Here is an 18,254-nt window from a genome sequence, read left to right on the forward strand (position 1 = left end):
AAAGGGTTGGGGCTGGAAACGTCATGTCTTTATTTAGTGAAAGAAAATTAATTTATAAGGAATCTTGTACTCACTTCACCATACCCAGTCCATGTCCTCCTCTTCTCCCCTACCCCATTTACTTAAGCTCCTCTTCCAGAGCAACTCTATATATAACTCAATATATCCTCCTCGGGAAATGAAATAAGGAAGTCTGTCTTCAGCTAGGCCTTGATGGAGACCACCACCTTGATGTTTTCCAGGGACTGCTGCCCCTGTCTCTCCGACGCCATTGCTTCTGCTTTTCCTATGTCCTCAATGACACTGAGACAAGCAGTGTTTTGACGGTTTGGCGAATCATCCAGGCGTTGCTCGACACTAATGCTGAAAACATGCACTGTGTTGAAAAGCAGAAACCCTGACCTCTGGCTGAATGGCACAGTCTGGTTCTTCCCCCTACAAAAGTCCTTGGTAAATAACACTCTGGTCAAAGACAAGAAGGAAAAAGGCTTCCGGGTGCGGCACAGTACTTTCCATTGGGCCTGTTCATAAACTTACTAAGGTCCTCACACAATTTTTAGCATATAATCATTTTGAAATAACAGCTTTAGTTAACCACCAAAAAGGATGCCGTCTTGACACTTAAATAAAAAACAGATTGAAGCCTTGGCTGCTACAGCAGTGCTGGTTTAGAAGTTGGTTCAGTCAGCTCTAGGCTTAGATTACAAGATTTGCAAATTAAAGGAAAACCAGAGAAGGGAAAAAGCATGTGTGCTGAAGCCCTGTACTTGTGGATTTCCAGCCAGGAACACTCAACATAATTTTATCAATGGAAAGGATTATGCGTTAAGTCCAAGCAATGTATGGATCCAGTGATTTTCTTGACAGTAAAGCTTCATATGAATCCCTTTTACTCTCTGCACTAGTGCCAGTGGGCTTTGGGAATTAGTAAAGAATGTTGGTTCCATTGCATACCTTGGTATGTCTGCTCACATTTCTGGAAAGGATTTGGGTTTCCTTCCAATATGTGCTGTTGTTATTATTTTCATTCATTTTAATTACATCCCCAGGAATTAAAATTTTGAGAGACTCAGAGGAGGGTATCGTTTGGATTTTGACATTTCTGGTTCAAATTCTGCTATTTCTCAGTTCCAGTTTTTAATTATTTCAGATTCCAATTGTTCTAGGGGTGGAGTCAAAACAGGTCATGTGCTCGTATTGAAATTAACAAAACCTTTCGACTTCATGTTCATTTTAATTCATTGAGTTTATGAAACCTGTACATTGATTTCATACAGTGTATTTTGGTTGCTGTTTTAAAATACTATTCAATAATAATTTGTTCATTCTTTTTAATTGTTTGTTGTTGTTATGTTTTGGGGTTGACCATCTGTGTCTGTCAGTATTTATGGATGTACATCTTATTCTTTGTAGCATGATATCTCAATAATGCCTGGAGAGAATTTATTCAAATTGGATGCAAATGTCCACTTGGACTCAATGATTAACTGATTAAAATTTGGTGGTCGAAGGCAACTGTGACCTTGGGCCCGTCATATTCTCAAGAACTCAATATCTCAAGAAAACTCTGAGGGAATTTCTATTATTTTGGCTTAAACATCCACTTGGAGCAAGTTGCAACCTTCTGAGGCTGAGAATGAAGCCAAAACAAAAGTGTCAAAAACTGCAGTTCATCAAATGCCCACTTTACAGCAGAAATAAAAATATTTACAGCCCGGTAAGGCCCAAAGTTACGCATATCTACGTAAGTGTGGGGCTGCTTAAGTGACAGGCTGTCTGTGAGTCGTACCCCACTAGTTGCTACAGTCAAATCCACTCCTCACTCTCCCACAGCTCCAGCATCTTGTTGAAATATGGTCACTTCTGGCTCCATTCCATGTCCATTATTTATAGGCTACCGTCTATGATGTGGACTCATCAATAAACTGATTAGATTTTGGTGGTCAAAGGTCAAGGTAAATATCATCTTGCGTCTGTATGGCCTCTATCTTAAGCTTGGCACAAGGTGGGGCTCGACACAGCTTAAGTGTCATTTCTAGTGTCTGACCAACGCAGCTGTCATTTTCACACCTGACACCCACATCTTTTAAATAGCAAATGTACTTGCGCCCATCTGTGCGTCCCTGGGCGTGTCAGTCTTAAAGTGAGGTGTGGTCAGGCGCCCTGTAGGTGGATTGCTATTTTGAGGCAACAGAGAGCAAATGCGCCATTGACCAAATAAAAACTGGTCTAAAGTCAAAGGTGCAGTTTGTTTCCTGCTATTTAAAGGGCAGATTATTCAGCTAGCAAGATGCACCTGCATGCGGTTCAGGCGTTTGGATAAGTCAGGTGGAACATCACAATACAGTCCTCAAAGTCCCAGCATTCTTTGTGGCATGTTGTGTGTTGCACAACATTGATATTCGTCATGGATGTCTCTTGGACAGAAATGAGGGCACATTACAGGACGTAGGAAGGCATTAAGGCACAACTGTGTGTGCCGATGCCAGTTAACCCAAATATGCCAGCAGCAACACACACACTGAGAGATCAGCTGGCTCCTCCTACTCACATCACTGTACACTTTTCTGCATTGTTATGCTTTTCTGGAGGTTCCAAAAAATGATGGAACCTGCACTGCCACGTCCTCTCATGCCTGCTTTACCTCTGCTGCTTTTGGTGGATATCTGCTGCTTCCGCAAATTATCTGTTCACGTGTCTTCACACATAAGCATATCGGTTTCTTTAGCAGAACACCTCTCACATCTGTAATTCTCCAAATCTGTCATTTAGATTGCAATCCGCCAATTCCTGGCACACCTGACTTTTAAAGGGAATGGGAGCTGACGCACAGATTGGTTCATTCATATACCACCAAAACACACCCATGACTAATTCAGAGTCTAAATGAACTGGACTTTGGCATGCCCTAAACGCATTTGCGCCATGCGCTTTAGACCATGTGCTATACTGTAGATTGTCTAAATAGGGCCCTATATCTCAATAGTGCCCCAAGAAAATCCCCTAAACTTGGCACATTTAGACACAAGGATAAACTGACTGGAATTTAGTGGTCAAAGCTCAAGGTCACTGTGACCTCACAAAACCATAATTTAGGAAATTGCTGCGAATTAAGAATGTATGTGTTCAAATTTCACACAAAAGTCTAATATAATATGATTGTAAAGTGCTGATATTTTATATCTATAAGGTTAGGCTGCACATAACTCGAAATAGAAATGGTTTTAAACTGTAACTGTGACTTGGATTTTTTTGTGGTGACATACAACCACAAGGTGGTAATTCTAGTTATTTTCTCACCATTCTATAACTGTAACCCTGTAACCTGCTAAATTGACACACGGATGACAGACGTGGGGCCAGTAAATACACTCAGCCAGGTACCCAAATTGGGCTAGTGCTCAAAAAAGTAAAAACAAAACAAAACATTTGATTTAAATAATTTTCCAGACAATGCTTTACAAGCCATGTTGCATTCGAAGTCTTGTGTTTTTAATAGTATGATCATTTCATTCATATAGTTAACGAGCCTGCCTGTGCAAGTCTTTGCACAGTGCTCTCTACTCACATTTTATTTTAATTGCATCTTTCATTGGCATACATTGCCATATGACTGGGTTGAGAATGGTGAATGATGTTTTAAGAGAAGTGAATTTGTTTTAAGGAGTAGCTCAGTGCTAGTGTGTGCCTAGCAAGTGTGTGGTTGAGCAAGAGAGATAGAGAGAAATGATTCCTACAGATATGGAATTTTAGAACTCGTCCTAATTTGGAACAGGCTCTTGTTTCCCAACCCTAGACACAGGAAACTTAACTGTTTGTGGGTGTTATAGAGCACACCCTTTTTCAGCAGAAGTTCAGTGATGAAAAAGCGTGCTTTGTTCTCCAGAGTTTGGGAACTGTCACTGACATTTCCGACTTCCAGCTCCCCCATCACAACATCTCCAGATGCTGAGGGCATGTGGTCCTTTTTTTTTTTTTAACTAATATAGTCCTCTTTTACCATGCAGATTACTCCTTGAGGTGGTATTTTGGGGTTCTGGCTAATACAGATGGATATTCTGAGAAACTATCATGTTCACTGTTAAGGACGTAGATAGTATTTTTTTTCTTCAAAAGACTGACCACTTGGCCACCACCATGTCACCGTCTTCCCTGTCTCATACTTTTATTTTTATTAGTTAAGGGGTCTCCATTTGCCAGTCCAAAGGCTTGTTGTACATTCTGAAGTTTCCTTCTATTTGTTAATTTTTATTCAACAAAGCATTCATGATGTTCATGATTATTAAAACTTTGTGAGATCAATACCATTTAATTGTTGTGTCTAGGAAACTATGAAGTGTAAAGTCTGTGTTTTGGCTTTGGCAACATTTGTGGTCACTGGTGGTCATTCATTTTGAACTTCACAGATGAAATTGTTGTTCCATTTGGAACAAAGGTGTAATTCTCCCTGTGTGACAGAGTCTTGTCTGCCACAGCCATAAACAATCACGGCCCAGACTGGATGGACATTGATCATTTTATCGAGAGGATAATCCACCCAGTCTTTTTTTCTTTTTAAAAGTATGCTACACAGAATCGGTTTATCAGTAAGTATTTATTCCTAAGTGTTGCAGAAAAGATTGATTGTGTCTCGTGTTATTGTTAGAATGAAGTAATTTATCTCTATAATACATTTTCTCAGCTGTAGTTATAGTGTAAAAGTAATCTCAAATCCCTGTCCTAATCCCAACCCTGCGACAATGCTGTTGCATTTTTTTAAAGTAAAGCATCCAGTTGATGTACCTGTCCCTCCCTGACCACCCAGCTAAAGTATGTCACTCAGTGTTTTTCCATGCACAGTTAAATCGAGCTACAGGCACAGCTTGATTAAGCCATTTAATTGGACTAATATCCTTGTCCCATTATATAAGCACTGGGGGAGATTCCATTTATTGATGGTTGTATATCTGACTCCACCACGGTAGTAGGAGATTGTGAAGATGGTGAAGGGCTTTGAAGTTGAGAACCAGGATCTTGTAGGTAATCCAAGCATGTTTGTGTGGTGGACATCTGTGTGTGTGTGGTGGATATCTGTAGAAATGCTTTTACCCATTACTAAGCCCCACCCCTTTGTAGTTAGTGGCAGCTAGTCTGTCAAGCTGTTGGAGCTTGTATGGAGCCCACACTGTCTCTAACTGTACTCCCTGAAGAAATATCAATTTTATTTTAGAAAAATACACAAGCTATTTCAGAGAGAAGCAGACAGAAGGGTCTACAATATGCATCTGAAAGGTATATCCAGTATGTCAGACTGACTCAGCAGCAACAACAGGCCGAATAGATAAAAGAGAGGAAGCTAAACTCTGCATATCACAGTGTAAAAGTGACTTGTAAAGCCCACACATTGTGGTTGGCTACCAGGTGATGACTTTGGAGTGAGACAGGGTTGGTAAATTAGGGTGGGTCTTTATTCACTGTTACACTTATTAAAAAGCAAAACTAACTCCTAACTGTTTTGGCATCCCGGAACGTCGTAGATTGACACAGCAAGGATGCCTAAAACATCATAGGTTTTGACGTAGAAGGTTACTGACTGAAAGTCACCATGTGACGGGTTTAGAGTGACAACGTGTTGGTAATATTGGCAGTTTGGTTAATAATAACAGCCAATTCCAGAGCAGAAAAAAATTATCCCAGTTTAACCTTGCAAGCCTGTGAGGGTGTTTGGTTAAATTATATCATGGTTCTGACCGTTTATGAATATTTCATCGTCCAGTGTGGCCATGTGTCTTTGGTTTTTCTGTTCATATACAGCCTTTCACATTTCTATTAACTGCTAAATCAGTAAGATTTTTTTTTTGCTTTAATCTAGTCAGCCTAAAAACCTGTTTATGGTCTTACAGAAATTAAATGTGACAATTTTATTGAGGAAGCTGGTTCATTTTTATAGCCACATTACTACCACTCACACTGTCTAAGGGCAGGAGACAGATGGAGTTGAGTCTCTCCATCTCTGCAGTCATATTGAAGAACCAGTCCCAAAAACTCTCCAACTCTCCTGAAAGAAACTGTACAAGCTGATGTACTGCAATTTCTTAATCTCCGGCCCCTTACATTGGCAGTAAATGCCGTGCAAAATCCTAGATATGTGTATGACAAACACAATTTCATACTCCTGAACACCTATTTTTAAATCTGCTTTAAGTCCAAATATGCAGGCTATTAATTACATGGTTGCAAGCAGCAAATTCCACTTAGCTCACACACAGACACTTTTGATGGCAAAAGCCTATTGTGGCACTAAGCCCTTGTGTTTCAGTACATTTTCATGACAGATTTTGCTCTGTGGGCAGGATGTATCCATCTTCTAAAGTGTATTAAATTTAAATCATCAAGCATTTGTATAAAGCGAGCCACCAGATTAAAGGGATTTGAAGAAGTGATGCTTTTTATCCGACATGAGGTTAAAGTGTTGTTCACTGTCACATTATGAGCACACGCATGCGCACACACACGCACACGCAGAGAGCCTACTGTGTGTAGGGTAGATGCTACCATCAGTGACTCCGGGAAGTTACTCTGTATATACTTAATTTGTTCTTTTACTACCACAATGTTTTTTTTGTGAAACTGTATTGATTACTCAGTTGATTGTTTAAAATACTTTATCTTGTGAACATACACTGGGGCCTGTAACTATTGAAATTACCTTTTATTTTGCCTGCACCAAAACATTTATAATGCATCATTTGGTGTATTTGTCCTTCCTTCTCTGTATTGACAACATTTTAATTTAGTTTGGAGTGAGACAGTAAAATAATAGGCGAACATTTATTGATGTTATTTCTAAGAGTTTAAAAAATGAGTACATTTCATGAGCTGATGAGTACATCAGCGTGGTATAATACCATTTGAGCTGACTTCCCTGTATGGTAATTTACAATGAAACTTCTTCAGATTGTTTATGGTCATAGTCAGGGACATTATGAGCAGAAATCCATTGCGCTTTTCAGCAAGCCTATAGTGAAAACTGTGCTCACTAAATGCTGCTGTTGCTGCTCTGTCATGTCTGTCTGTGTGCTGTCAGTGTTTTCTCCTTGTGCTGTGAATGTATCAGTTATACATTTGCTTTTTACTGCGTGAGAAAAAGGATGTGTGCAGTGAGAGTGTGTGATAGGTGTCAGATGTGTGACTCTCACGATTAGCACCAGTTGGCAGCCCCAAATGCTTCCGTGCATTTGCACATGTAGAGTTGAGTTACGTGTACAGCTCTGATTTTACGTGCACTATACACGTGGTATTTTGGACCCTGTCACCGTGTTCATGATCTCAGTCATACCAGAACACAATTCACAGACTCCAGTGATCTTTTCATTCTGCCCTCCGAAGTTTGTCTTCAATTTGTGGTCAGGAATGTTATGTTCTCCACTGAAAAAACAGTTTTGATGAGATCGTTCTCAAACCCTTTTGTCATACCCTGTGTGGAAATGAGAGTGACTGTAATCTGGTCTTCCACTTCCTCTTTTTCTTTTCCCCACACACGCACCCATACACACTGGTTCAGTTCATAGGCAGAGCTGAGGGGTGCAGGCTTCACTCAGGAGCGTTTATTTTGACTTGCATGTCTGTTTTATGTCTGTCGAAAATGTGTTCTGCCTCACCAGTTTTCCCCCTTCAAGTAGGAAGTCAGATTAAACTTGGTAGTGCTGGAAGCAGTGAATATAAACATACCCGACAAGCTGAATGATTAGTAATGACTTTTCAAACCTTTACCACAACCCCACTCCCTAAACCAGGCCCCTGTGGTCAAAGCAATTAATATTTTATTTTGCTAGAGTTACAACTTTCTCTTTCCCTTTACACTAAACAAAGCATATGGCAGGACTATAGTAATTCTCTAAAGTTCGTTTTACTTCAAAAAATCTTTGAAACTGATCGCCTTGAAAAATGTAAATAAATATAACTATTAATTTATGGTTAGCACTGTTGCCTCACAGCAAGAGGGTCCTTGGTTTGATCCCAGGGTGGAACGGGGTTCGCTCCGTGGGCAGGGTTTGCATGTTCTCCCTGTGCCTGCGTGGGTTCTCGCCGGGGTCCCCGGCTTCCTCCCACAGTCAGGTTGATTGGTGACTCTAAATTGCCCTTAAGTGTCAATGTGAGCGTGAAAGGTTGTCTGTCTATATGTGTCGGCCCTGCGATGGTCTGGCGACCTGTCCAGGGTGTACCCCGCCTTCCGCCCGATGACAGCTGGGATTGGCTCCAGCCCCCCCACGACCCTTGTGAGGACAAGTGGTTACGGAAAATGAATGAATGAGTTTTATTTATGTCTACTTGTTTAGTTTACCTAAAATTTAGTTATATAGACTTAAATTTGTTATGTTGTTGCAACTCAAAATTGACAAGTTTAATTAAATCAATCTTTCGAAGTTCTAGCAACTTCAGTAAACCAAGTTTACTGTGCTATAGATCTGTATTCTGCTGGTGGCAGACTAGTCAGTCATATTTGTATTTTCTTAAACAAAGCAGAACTTGGACATCTCCTAACTTCCTTGTTGACAAAATCCTCTTTGTCGTGATTATGTTCAGTCAGACTAACCTGGTTTACTGAAGTTGCTAACACCTTGACAGAGCAATGTGATTCCACTTGTCATTTTTAAGTTGCAAAAACATCACAAAATTTAGTAAATGCAGCTAAATTTTAAGTCAACTGAACAATTAGATATAAAGTTAACATAAATTAAGATGAAAAGTTATATTTACTTTTCTTTTTCAAGGCAGTTGGTTTCCTAAATTATTTTAAGTAAAATCAACTGATCAGATTTTACAGTGCAGAGAAACGGTAGGAGGAAAGTGAGCAGATGATGTGATGAAGAACCAACTGGGCAGATTAAAGTAGAGACAAAAGGAAAAAAAAAGTCATTTATTGGGGAAAGAAAACAGGTGAGTGGATCACAGGACCAATGAGGGTTTTAAAAAAAGCAGAGGTTTAAAGTGAATAATGTTCATCACATCACTTAAATATGTTCATATGAATTAGTGAGATACAGACTGACAATGTGAAGACAACATAACAGTTGTTTTCCTGTGATTCAGCCAATCAGAGGCTGGCAAAGAACTGCAGTGCTGATGAGGGTGTGTGTTTCAGGCTAAAAATTGCTGCATTTAAGTTTGCTCAACTCAAATATGCAAATGAACACAATAGTACAATATACTAAGACTGATGAAGTAATGCAAACAGTTTTAAATGAAATTTGAATTGTTGAAGTAGAAACACATTTAGGGCTTACAGTGCAGAGAAACAAATGAGTTTGAACTGGCCAGGAATCATCAGGATTGTGAAAGCCAGAGGCCCTAGCACCTGATGAAATAATCATGAAGCCATGCTCTTAGTAACAGCATTGTTGTTGAGACCACCCTAACTGAGACAAAGTCGTGACCAAGAACACAGTGCATCAAGACCAAGATAGGACCAACACTTAAAAGGGTTGAGACTGAGTCAAGACCAAGAGCAGACCAGCACGAGTCCCACAGTGTGTGACCTACTGAGAATAACATGTGGAAAATGTAAACCTGTCCAGTCTCAAGACCAAGACTGATCTAGATTACTACAAGACTGCATTGTAACACATACACTTAGTATCCTGGCTTCAAGCTGCTCTCTAGCTCGTGTCCTTATGCACAGGCAGATACAAAGCAAACTTAACTCATCACATTTCTAGATACAACATTGAGCTGTTAAAGCAGAAGAAAGGGCTCATTTCTTTTGTCAAGTGCTTCCACTTAACGTTGACAGAAAATTGGCACACAAGGCCAAACTGGCTCAAAGTTGGATCTAATGCAAGCTGTGGTTTGGATAATGAATATCAATATCAACTTCACTGCTGACAAAGGAGGGAGGAGTAAGCTAGATCTATGGACTGCATATACAGAATTTCCCATTTTGCTTTTTTCATAGTTACACTATTTATAGTGATGAAGTCACACCGTAGGTTTACCCAAGTGTTGATGTCCCCATTGGCCATTGCTCTTTTGAAATGAATAGGCCCTGACAGGCTTACAAACACTGACAGTCTTTTCTTCTTAATTTTCTGTAACCAGTGTGGCATGATTGTATCATTAGTTAGCAAGCAAGCTAGCTAACTAGCTAGCCATCATCAACACACACATGTCACAGCAGAGGAAAGCACATTGCTGCATCAGATGACTGGCAGCATTGTCTGCCTCATTTTCTGTAAGGCCTGTGAAATTGGCGTAAATGCATGATGGAATTAGCAGGCTAGCTAGCTAACTAGCCAGCCATGGTTGAAATGACAATTTTTGACAGAGAAAAGAGACGATAATCTCCGTGCATTTATTTATTTAAATGTTATTCAGTATTACATCTTACAATGTCGGACCATAGGTGGCCAGATCAGATGCGGTCACTTTTATAAGGTGATCATGAAAATGCCACACTGATTGAAAATTTAGTGTATATTATATGTTACAGTGTTGTAATGGGAGCTGCCATGATGACAAAATTATCCTTTTAGTAGAGACTATCGTTTCAGGTGGAACTTCGCTCTAATAGTGACTGTGCAGCCTTGCAGGTCGTGAGGGGGCGTACATTCTCGACTGGAGCAGAAGAGGGGAGGGTTGCGTTAAATGATTGGTGGGTACAGCTCCAGAGGTAGCAGGTCCCTTTTGCTGTGTATACCATGTTTGTAGTGGAGGTGGAAGTGCTCTGATATGTTAGCTGTCGTGCAGCCGCTTGTCAGCAGTCACTTGGCCGTTAACTCCAGAAGCTCATTTGCCCATGCCAGTCAGCAGCAATTCTGCTTCTCTGCTCTGTTCTAATCACATGTAGGGCTCAGTCTCTGTTTGTTTGTGCGTCTGTGTGGCTCCGCTTGTCACTCTCAGCCCCACTGCTCAACATGTGTCGAAAGGATGCCAGCAGTGCTCCACAGAAAATCTGTGGGCTGTGACGCATGTGCGTCCAATGGAATCTAGAGTAAGTGTAGTGTTCCTTACTTTAACATGTACTGATATGAAGTTTTGGGCTGGACTGCAATACTGGAGCCAGTGCTGTAAGTGAAAGTCATGGTGAAAGTCTGTGACAGTGTATATGCCACTGCTTTTCATACATGGTCCAGCCATATACTAGGTTTTGACCTAGTCTTGTTACTCTTGTCTTTTTTAGCAGGCAGTAAATTATGTGATTTTCAACCAGTTTTATATCATAATGTGGGTAGTATGTTTAAATTAAGTGTGATAAACTTCCCTTCATTTAACCAGTACCCATATCTCTCTGCTCCCCCACAAACAAAAGTTTTGTTGGCCTTCAGACTGTTGCTCCATCTACAGGCTGTACCTATGCATTCTTGCATTGCTTGCTGGCCATGCTGCCATCGTGGACACAAAGAGGCAATTGGTTTCCTAAATTATTTTAAGTAAAATCAACTGATCAGATTTTACAGTACAGGGAACCCGCGAAGGAAAGTGAGCAGATGATGTGATAAAGAACCAACTGGGCAGGTTAAAGTAGAGACAAAAGGAAGAAAAGTAGAGAGACACTAATTGGGGAAAGAAAACAGGTGAGTGGATTGTAGGGCTAATGAGGGTTATAAAAAGCAGAGGTTTAAAGTGACTAATGTTCATCACATCACTTAAATACAGTATGTTCATATGAATTGCGGAATGTTATTTTGTCACATCGAAATTCAAGAAACAATTTGTCACGCCGGGACTTAAATTTCATGATATGAACAAGAGATGAAGAGAGAAAAAAGTGTGTTGGTATCAGACTGCTCCATATTCATCCAGTGACTGTTTAAAAGTGCTCAACAGAAAATAGCAATGTTGTTGACTGCAGGTAAGGGCACCTTTAGTGAGATACAGATTGACAATGTGAACACAACATAACAGCTGTTTTCCTGTGAATCAGCCATTCAGAAGCTGCCCATGCTGTCATCGTGGACACAGAGAGTGTAGAAACAAATCAAGAGACAGACCTCCCCCTCATATAATACATATTACATATAATTACATAATAATCTAATTGCACTTCAGTTTTCTTGTGCTGCCTTCATATGCCCCACACAAGCTATTTAACCCTTTGAAAACTGAGTAAATTGGTCTTATTCCTTTAACATGGGGAAATATGTAATGACCAACTTAGCAACAAATGTCCGACAAATTGCAAGAAATTAGTCACAGGTGACAAGGAAAGTGACCTAAAAATTAACTGAAATTAGTTTTAAAAACAAATTGACGGTGATTACAAAATTATCAAATAACTACAGAAAAATGTCCAGAAAAAGGTTTTATTATCATTATAATTATATATTTAAAATTATGTTACAGGGAAAAAAAATACATGTATTTTCTTTTAATTTTCTGAATTTTTTTTGGGGTCATTTTCTTGTTTGCTTTTTATTTTTACTTTTATTTTTTATATTCAGGTAATTTTCTTTTAAATTTTTACTTATTTCTTGATTTGTTGTTTTGTTTTTGGGCAATTTGTTCTTAAGTAAGGCAATTTGTTCTTAAATCACTGTGACGTGCTGCCTGTGATGTGGCCAGCCTTAGTTGTGTAAGGTGGGGGTAGGTTTGGGGGCTGGGGAGTTGTTAAGACAAAAAAAATAACAAGGAGGGGTGAAGAAAGAATGTTGCTCTATAGTGTCTCTTTTCTAGTTAACAAGAAATTGTAGATGCAAATTAGATGAAAGAGAGCTCCCTCTCAAAATTGAATATTGTATGATGCCGTGACAACTGGGCAAAATCCTCTGATAAAGTTCAGGTATTGTGATAGAAAGCTCCAGAACACCTATGAGAAAAAGATGATGCTTTTTCGGAGGCTTTTTCTGCCAATAATTCTGGGGAAAACTTTGAGTACTTGTTGAATGTTTACATAAATTACTAGATATTCTTGGTTCAGGATTAAAAGGCTCCTGTCAGTTAAACGTCTGCAGCAGTATTATTCCTCAGAAGTTCAGCAGTCTCCAGTTGGAGCATCAGAGTTCTGTCTTGCAGTACAGCCTGCCTTGACTTCCTAAAGCTAGGTTGTATTTGTTTAGTATTTAACAGCATGTAATTATCGTTTGTATTTGGGGAGCTTGTAAAAGGTCACACCACTTGAAAATCTGCTGCCGTCTCTTCCTTGTAAATAAACGTATCTGGCTGCTTTTTAATTCTTCCTCAGGCTTTTGTCCATGCTTTCCTCAGCCGCATGAATTCTTGTGGTTTTGATCCTCTGGTTTAGTTCCCATTCATAAAAACTGTGTGCAGTTTCTCTCAGCTAAAAAACGTGCTCATGGAATAGCCCACTATTGATTTGGAAATTAAGATAACATATTTCATTCAGAAGAAAGTATACAGATTAGACTGATAATTATGGCCCAGTAATGAGACATCTGCCATCCATAATAATGCTGACTGACCATTGTAAACAGCTGGGTATCTAAAGTTATACTAACACATGGTTGTAAAAGTAACATTAAACACTGTGCTGTTTGGAGGTTATCCAAGTCCGGTCCAGTGCAGCACAGTGACAGAGCAGGATGACGGAATAATGACCCCTACAGTCAGGGTTTACTTCAGAGCCAGTCCAAAGGGGGATGGATTCCAAAGGTGTGCTACTGGTTGCTTTACAGTGTAGCAATTCAGGAACAAATTTCCTATCAATACAAAACCTTTTTAGCAACACTAGCATTGGCGCTCTAGGTATAGCTAGTTAATTATTAATAAGTGTACTTTTTTGCATCAGGCTGACTATCTCAATAGATTGCATCAAATTTTCAGCAGAAAATAATGTCCTTCTATTTTCATAGGTCAGTGTTTTTGGTTGAAATGCCTTCACAGCTATGGGGCACCCAGTACCTGATAGAGCGGGCGTCCCATGTACAGACGCTGTGTCGTCGCCACAGCGGCCACAGGTCCAACATCAACATGCCCTATGCTGCATGTCATCCACTCTTTCTCTCTCTCCCTTTGACACTTAATCTGTTCTATCTGTAATTAAGGAAAAAGCTTTTCAGATGCTCATGATTCTCTGAGGATGTATCTGTCTGACAAAGGTAATCCCTAGACTTTTCATCCAGAGCCACTAGGGAAACGCCTCATCAGATATTAGTTTGACTGCCATTAGATCAAATGTAGACATTCATGTTCCCCTGAATGTGAACTACAATCGCTTTGGTGAGCCTCTGACTGTTCATGTGGCATCATCATCTGGTTTCCTCAGCTGCACTTTATGTTAAATGTTCTGTGAACAACATTCAGAGCATCATTATAGGAACAAACCACTATTTTCCATGTAAAGATAAAGTGGTGTCCTGATGTCACACGTCCTCTGTGTGTGTGTGTCTGTGTGTGTTGTAATCTAAGCTTCTCTGTGGTATGCTGGGCTGGCTGGGCGTGAGTACTAGTTCATGTGTGTGTATCTCAGTGGCTAGCTCATTGTCACTGTGCTGCACTGTGCTCATGGTGGTGTCATCACGTCCGGTTCTGCCCATTAAACTTCTGGCTCTGTCAGTACTGTTGCTGTTGTTTATGCTGGTAGCTGCTGACTCAGCGTAAATACTCAGAATTTTTTATAGAATGTCTTTGAGTGCTAATTAGCATACTGACAAGGAAAACTAACATAGGATAGACTTAATCACAGTTTATTTTCAGTAACTTCTTGGTGGAAAACCGTCGCGTGCATAAAATCAAATAATGCTGAGCAAACTTTGCCTTCATTGATTAGCTTCCAACCACCTAAAAAATGTCCCACCTAAAAAAACAGCAACAATTTCAGTGTGGCCTACGCTATATTTAGATTTTCACTGCTTTACCTTACTGAAAGACAGCACTTACTGGTGGTGATTTGAAGCCATTATATCAAAAACACCAGACTCCACTGAAAAAACAGTCAGTTTACTCCGCTGAAGGGCTGAGCTGCTGCGCTACCGCTGCCTCCATCAGCTGCTGTGAAAGGTAAAGAGGAGCAAATATTCAAATTTAGTGAACACTGACAGTCCTGACAGCAACATGCCCGAGCAACCGGATGGGATCTTCATCGTAGCTGCTGATTTTAATTAGCTCATCCTTCAACTCCAAAAATGTGGCAGTATCAAGGACAAAAGTAATTTCAGTTTTTAACTTGGTTTAAAAAATGACCAATAAATCTACCTTTTACCTTCTTCTGCCTTCTATACATGGTAAACGTTCCTCGTGAGCCATCTGCATGTGGACATTGTCCCTGACAGGACAGTAGTACACTGATGTTAGCATTTAGCATAAAGCATTGCTGTGCCTCAGTATAGCCTCACAGAGCTGTGAGCGTTGCTTGGTCTAGTGTCTGTTTTACAAACAAGCTAAACTTCTCAAATGATACCGCTTTCCCACCAAAATTAGCATGTGCGGACAGGTTTTTCAAACACAGGCAAACCTGCTTAATACTGCATTCCCACTGCCAGAGAACACTGCACAAGTCTTTATGGTCTTTGAAAACTTTTCAGTGGTTTCTTCTCTTTCTCTTGCTGATTCAGTCTCTCTTTAAACTAGACGCAGATGTATTTGGATGGGTCTTTTAGTGCTGCTCAGGAGGATGGGGGTTGGTGTAATTAGTGATAGCTCCTTATTGCAACAGTGTAAAATTTGGCAGCTATTTTAAGTGTAGTTTTTAATAAAAATAAAACTACAAATGGTTTCTACACACAGAAACTTGCATTTCTCCATCAGAGTTTTTCACAGGTTTAAAGGGTGATTTACAAGCACCACTCACTGATCATCATTTGAAAAGCTCAAAATCTCTCTATTTACTATGGCCTCACACACCTTTGACACCACAAATAACTAATTTGAGACAACTGGGATTTGTACCCAGGTTCACTGTAAACTCTGACTTATTGATCTCACTGTTAAGAAGCAGAAAAGTTACTTTATTTCAGCCTGATTTTTTCAAAATCTGCAACATGTTAGTCTGGAGTTTGAAACTCAGGTCCTCTGATTAAAATTAAACTTGTAGCTGTCAGAGAAAAGTTCAGACTTTTCACATACAGCAGAGCTCCTCTCACAGATAACTGAGCCTCCTACCTGCCTGTCACAAGTTGTGCAGGGAAGAGATGTGAAGAGAGGACGGCAGCTGGCGGCTGCTCGCCCTGCCGGGGTTCACCAACTAACAAATGGAGCTAAATGCTAACAGCCTCCACTGCAGCTAACAAACTCCACAGACACAGATAACAACTCCGTCATCCACAGTCAGGCACACATGGCTGCTTATTTACTGCTGAACTACAGCTCACAGCTTCCACCAACAGCTGACGCTGCTCCAGTGTGTTTGCAGGCTAGCGAAACACCGTGGTGCTGACTATTTACTGGAGTGAACAGCCAGCCTGCTGGCTGGATCTCATACTATTGTTCATGCTGCATCAGAAAACAGTTGCAGGCAAAGCTGTTGTTGGCTGTTCTGTTCTTTTCTCCTCTCATTTTGAATGTCCAGTAGTCCTGACACTTTTCACGAGTCATGTCTCGTCTTGTTGTCTCGCCGAAATCTCAATGAATATAAAACTTTGATTTCATCATAGTTTCTATCATCAAGATCGTCATCTGTTTTTGTCATGGAAAAAGGTTGTTGATGAATCATTTTTGCCATAGTTTTTGTTAACACTGGATAAAAACCTGTCTTCTGCAGAGTCATTTGATCCAGGTGTGATTGCTAATTGAAAGTATTCTTAAAAAAACAGACCTTAGTGTGTGTTTGTTTGTATTTTGAGTTTTTTGTGTTTTTTATGCAGTGGGAATGAGGGTTAATTTAAATTTTTCTCAACTCAAAGGAGCTGTACAAGGTCTTTCCCTTAATTTTTTTTTAGACGGCATTACATTTTGCAAAAACAGTTAAACTTAACGGAAATAGTGTTTTTCGCTCTGCCCATGTTGTATTGTCGTTTTGTATTTTGTGTATTGTGTATCTGGCAGGGCCACTCCACTTTCTCCTTAATTTCTGGAATAGCTTCTTGTCCTATCAGAGGAAGTAATTTAGCCACGCCTCCTGTCCTCCATCTCCCTCATTTTGTATCCTTTCAGACCCAAGGGCCAGTTTGAGTAATAGTAATTGACACATTGATCTAATAGGGCCATCATAATAGGCCTGTTACTGAGCTGGGGAATGGTGCTCGGCGTCACCTTAACATGTGCAAGGACTGACATCCCGCCACGATCCATAATGATAATTGTGATTTAGCCTTGCTTTCAACCTACACCCCAACGTCCCGGGCATCAGGAAATCTTATTACATCTGACCCATTGCCTCCATTAGAAGTGGGTCATTTGTTAAAATACTGCAAAAGCAAAACAATTGAACCCTGTGCCATTTTGATTCTATAATAGCAGGTTATCATTGTCCCTTTGAATCAATTCCAGGGAGCCATTTTTCAGGATAGAGCTTTGAATTAGATTGATCGGACTCTGATAATGCTGAAATCTATGATACAGCCGCCTGAAAGTAAATTATCGTCGGGTGAAATTTTTCTATTAATCTTAATGTCTGTATTCTTGATTGGTAATGGCAACTGTGCAGCGTGAGGACCTTTGAAATGTTGACAGAGACATTAACCATAAGGGTGGACACACACACACACACACACACACACACACACACACACACACACACACACACACACACACACACACACACACACACACACACACAGAGTTCTGGAACGATGTTTTAATGCCAGGCCTGGGCTTAGTGATCTGAGGACTCATTTGGCGTCATTGCTGTCTCGTCGCTGGCTTTGAAAACATGCACTAACAACATTAGTGTGTATCTATACATATAAATGTCTGTATGTTTGTACAAATGTGTGTGCACACATTCACTCCAAGCGGGCTCGGGGGTGTGGTTTGGTAGAAAGAAAATAGTTCCTACATGAAACTGCTCACATGAAGGTCTATGTACTATCTTGAATAACAGGGTCATGATTTCTGTAAAGAGACATCACTGTTGAGTTTTTCAAATGTAGTTTTTTTTAAACTCTGAGCGCCACAAGCGGAGTGCCATCTAGTTCCATTGTATTAGAGGGAAGGCAAACATCTCTATGGCCAATACCTCCAACACACAGCAAAACCTAGATTGATAAATACACTACAGGTAAGAGGAAAAGTATTTGTGATTTTGTTTAATTTTGTTTAATTTAAACAAAGCAGGTGTTGCAATGTACCAATTTTCAAATCTCAAAATCTAAATAAACAGACGGTCAGAAACACCTGGTCCCCGTGCAAGACAATATCCTGCCATGCTTCCTAACCAAGCT

The 18,254-nt window shown here is 40.1% G+C and overlaps 1 protein-coding gene across 1 annotated transcript in view; it reads left to right on the forward strand.

Annotated features, from left to right (window-relative positions):
* bcas3 (BCAS3 microtubule associated cell migration factor) overlaps window positions 1–18,254 on the forward strand; it is a 273,341-nt gene that overhangs the window by 33,917 nt on the left and 221,170 nt on the right.

Source organism: Plectropomus leopardus, chromosome 5 (assembly GCF_008729295.1).
Source record: "Plectropomus leopardus isolate mb chromosome 5, YSFRI_Pleo_2.0, whole genome shotgun sequence".
Classification (NCBI taxonomy): Eukaryota; Metazoa; Chordata; class Actinopteri; order Perciformes; family Serranidae; genus Plectropomus; species Plectropomus leopardus.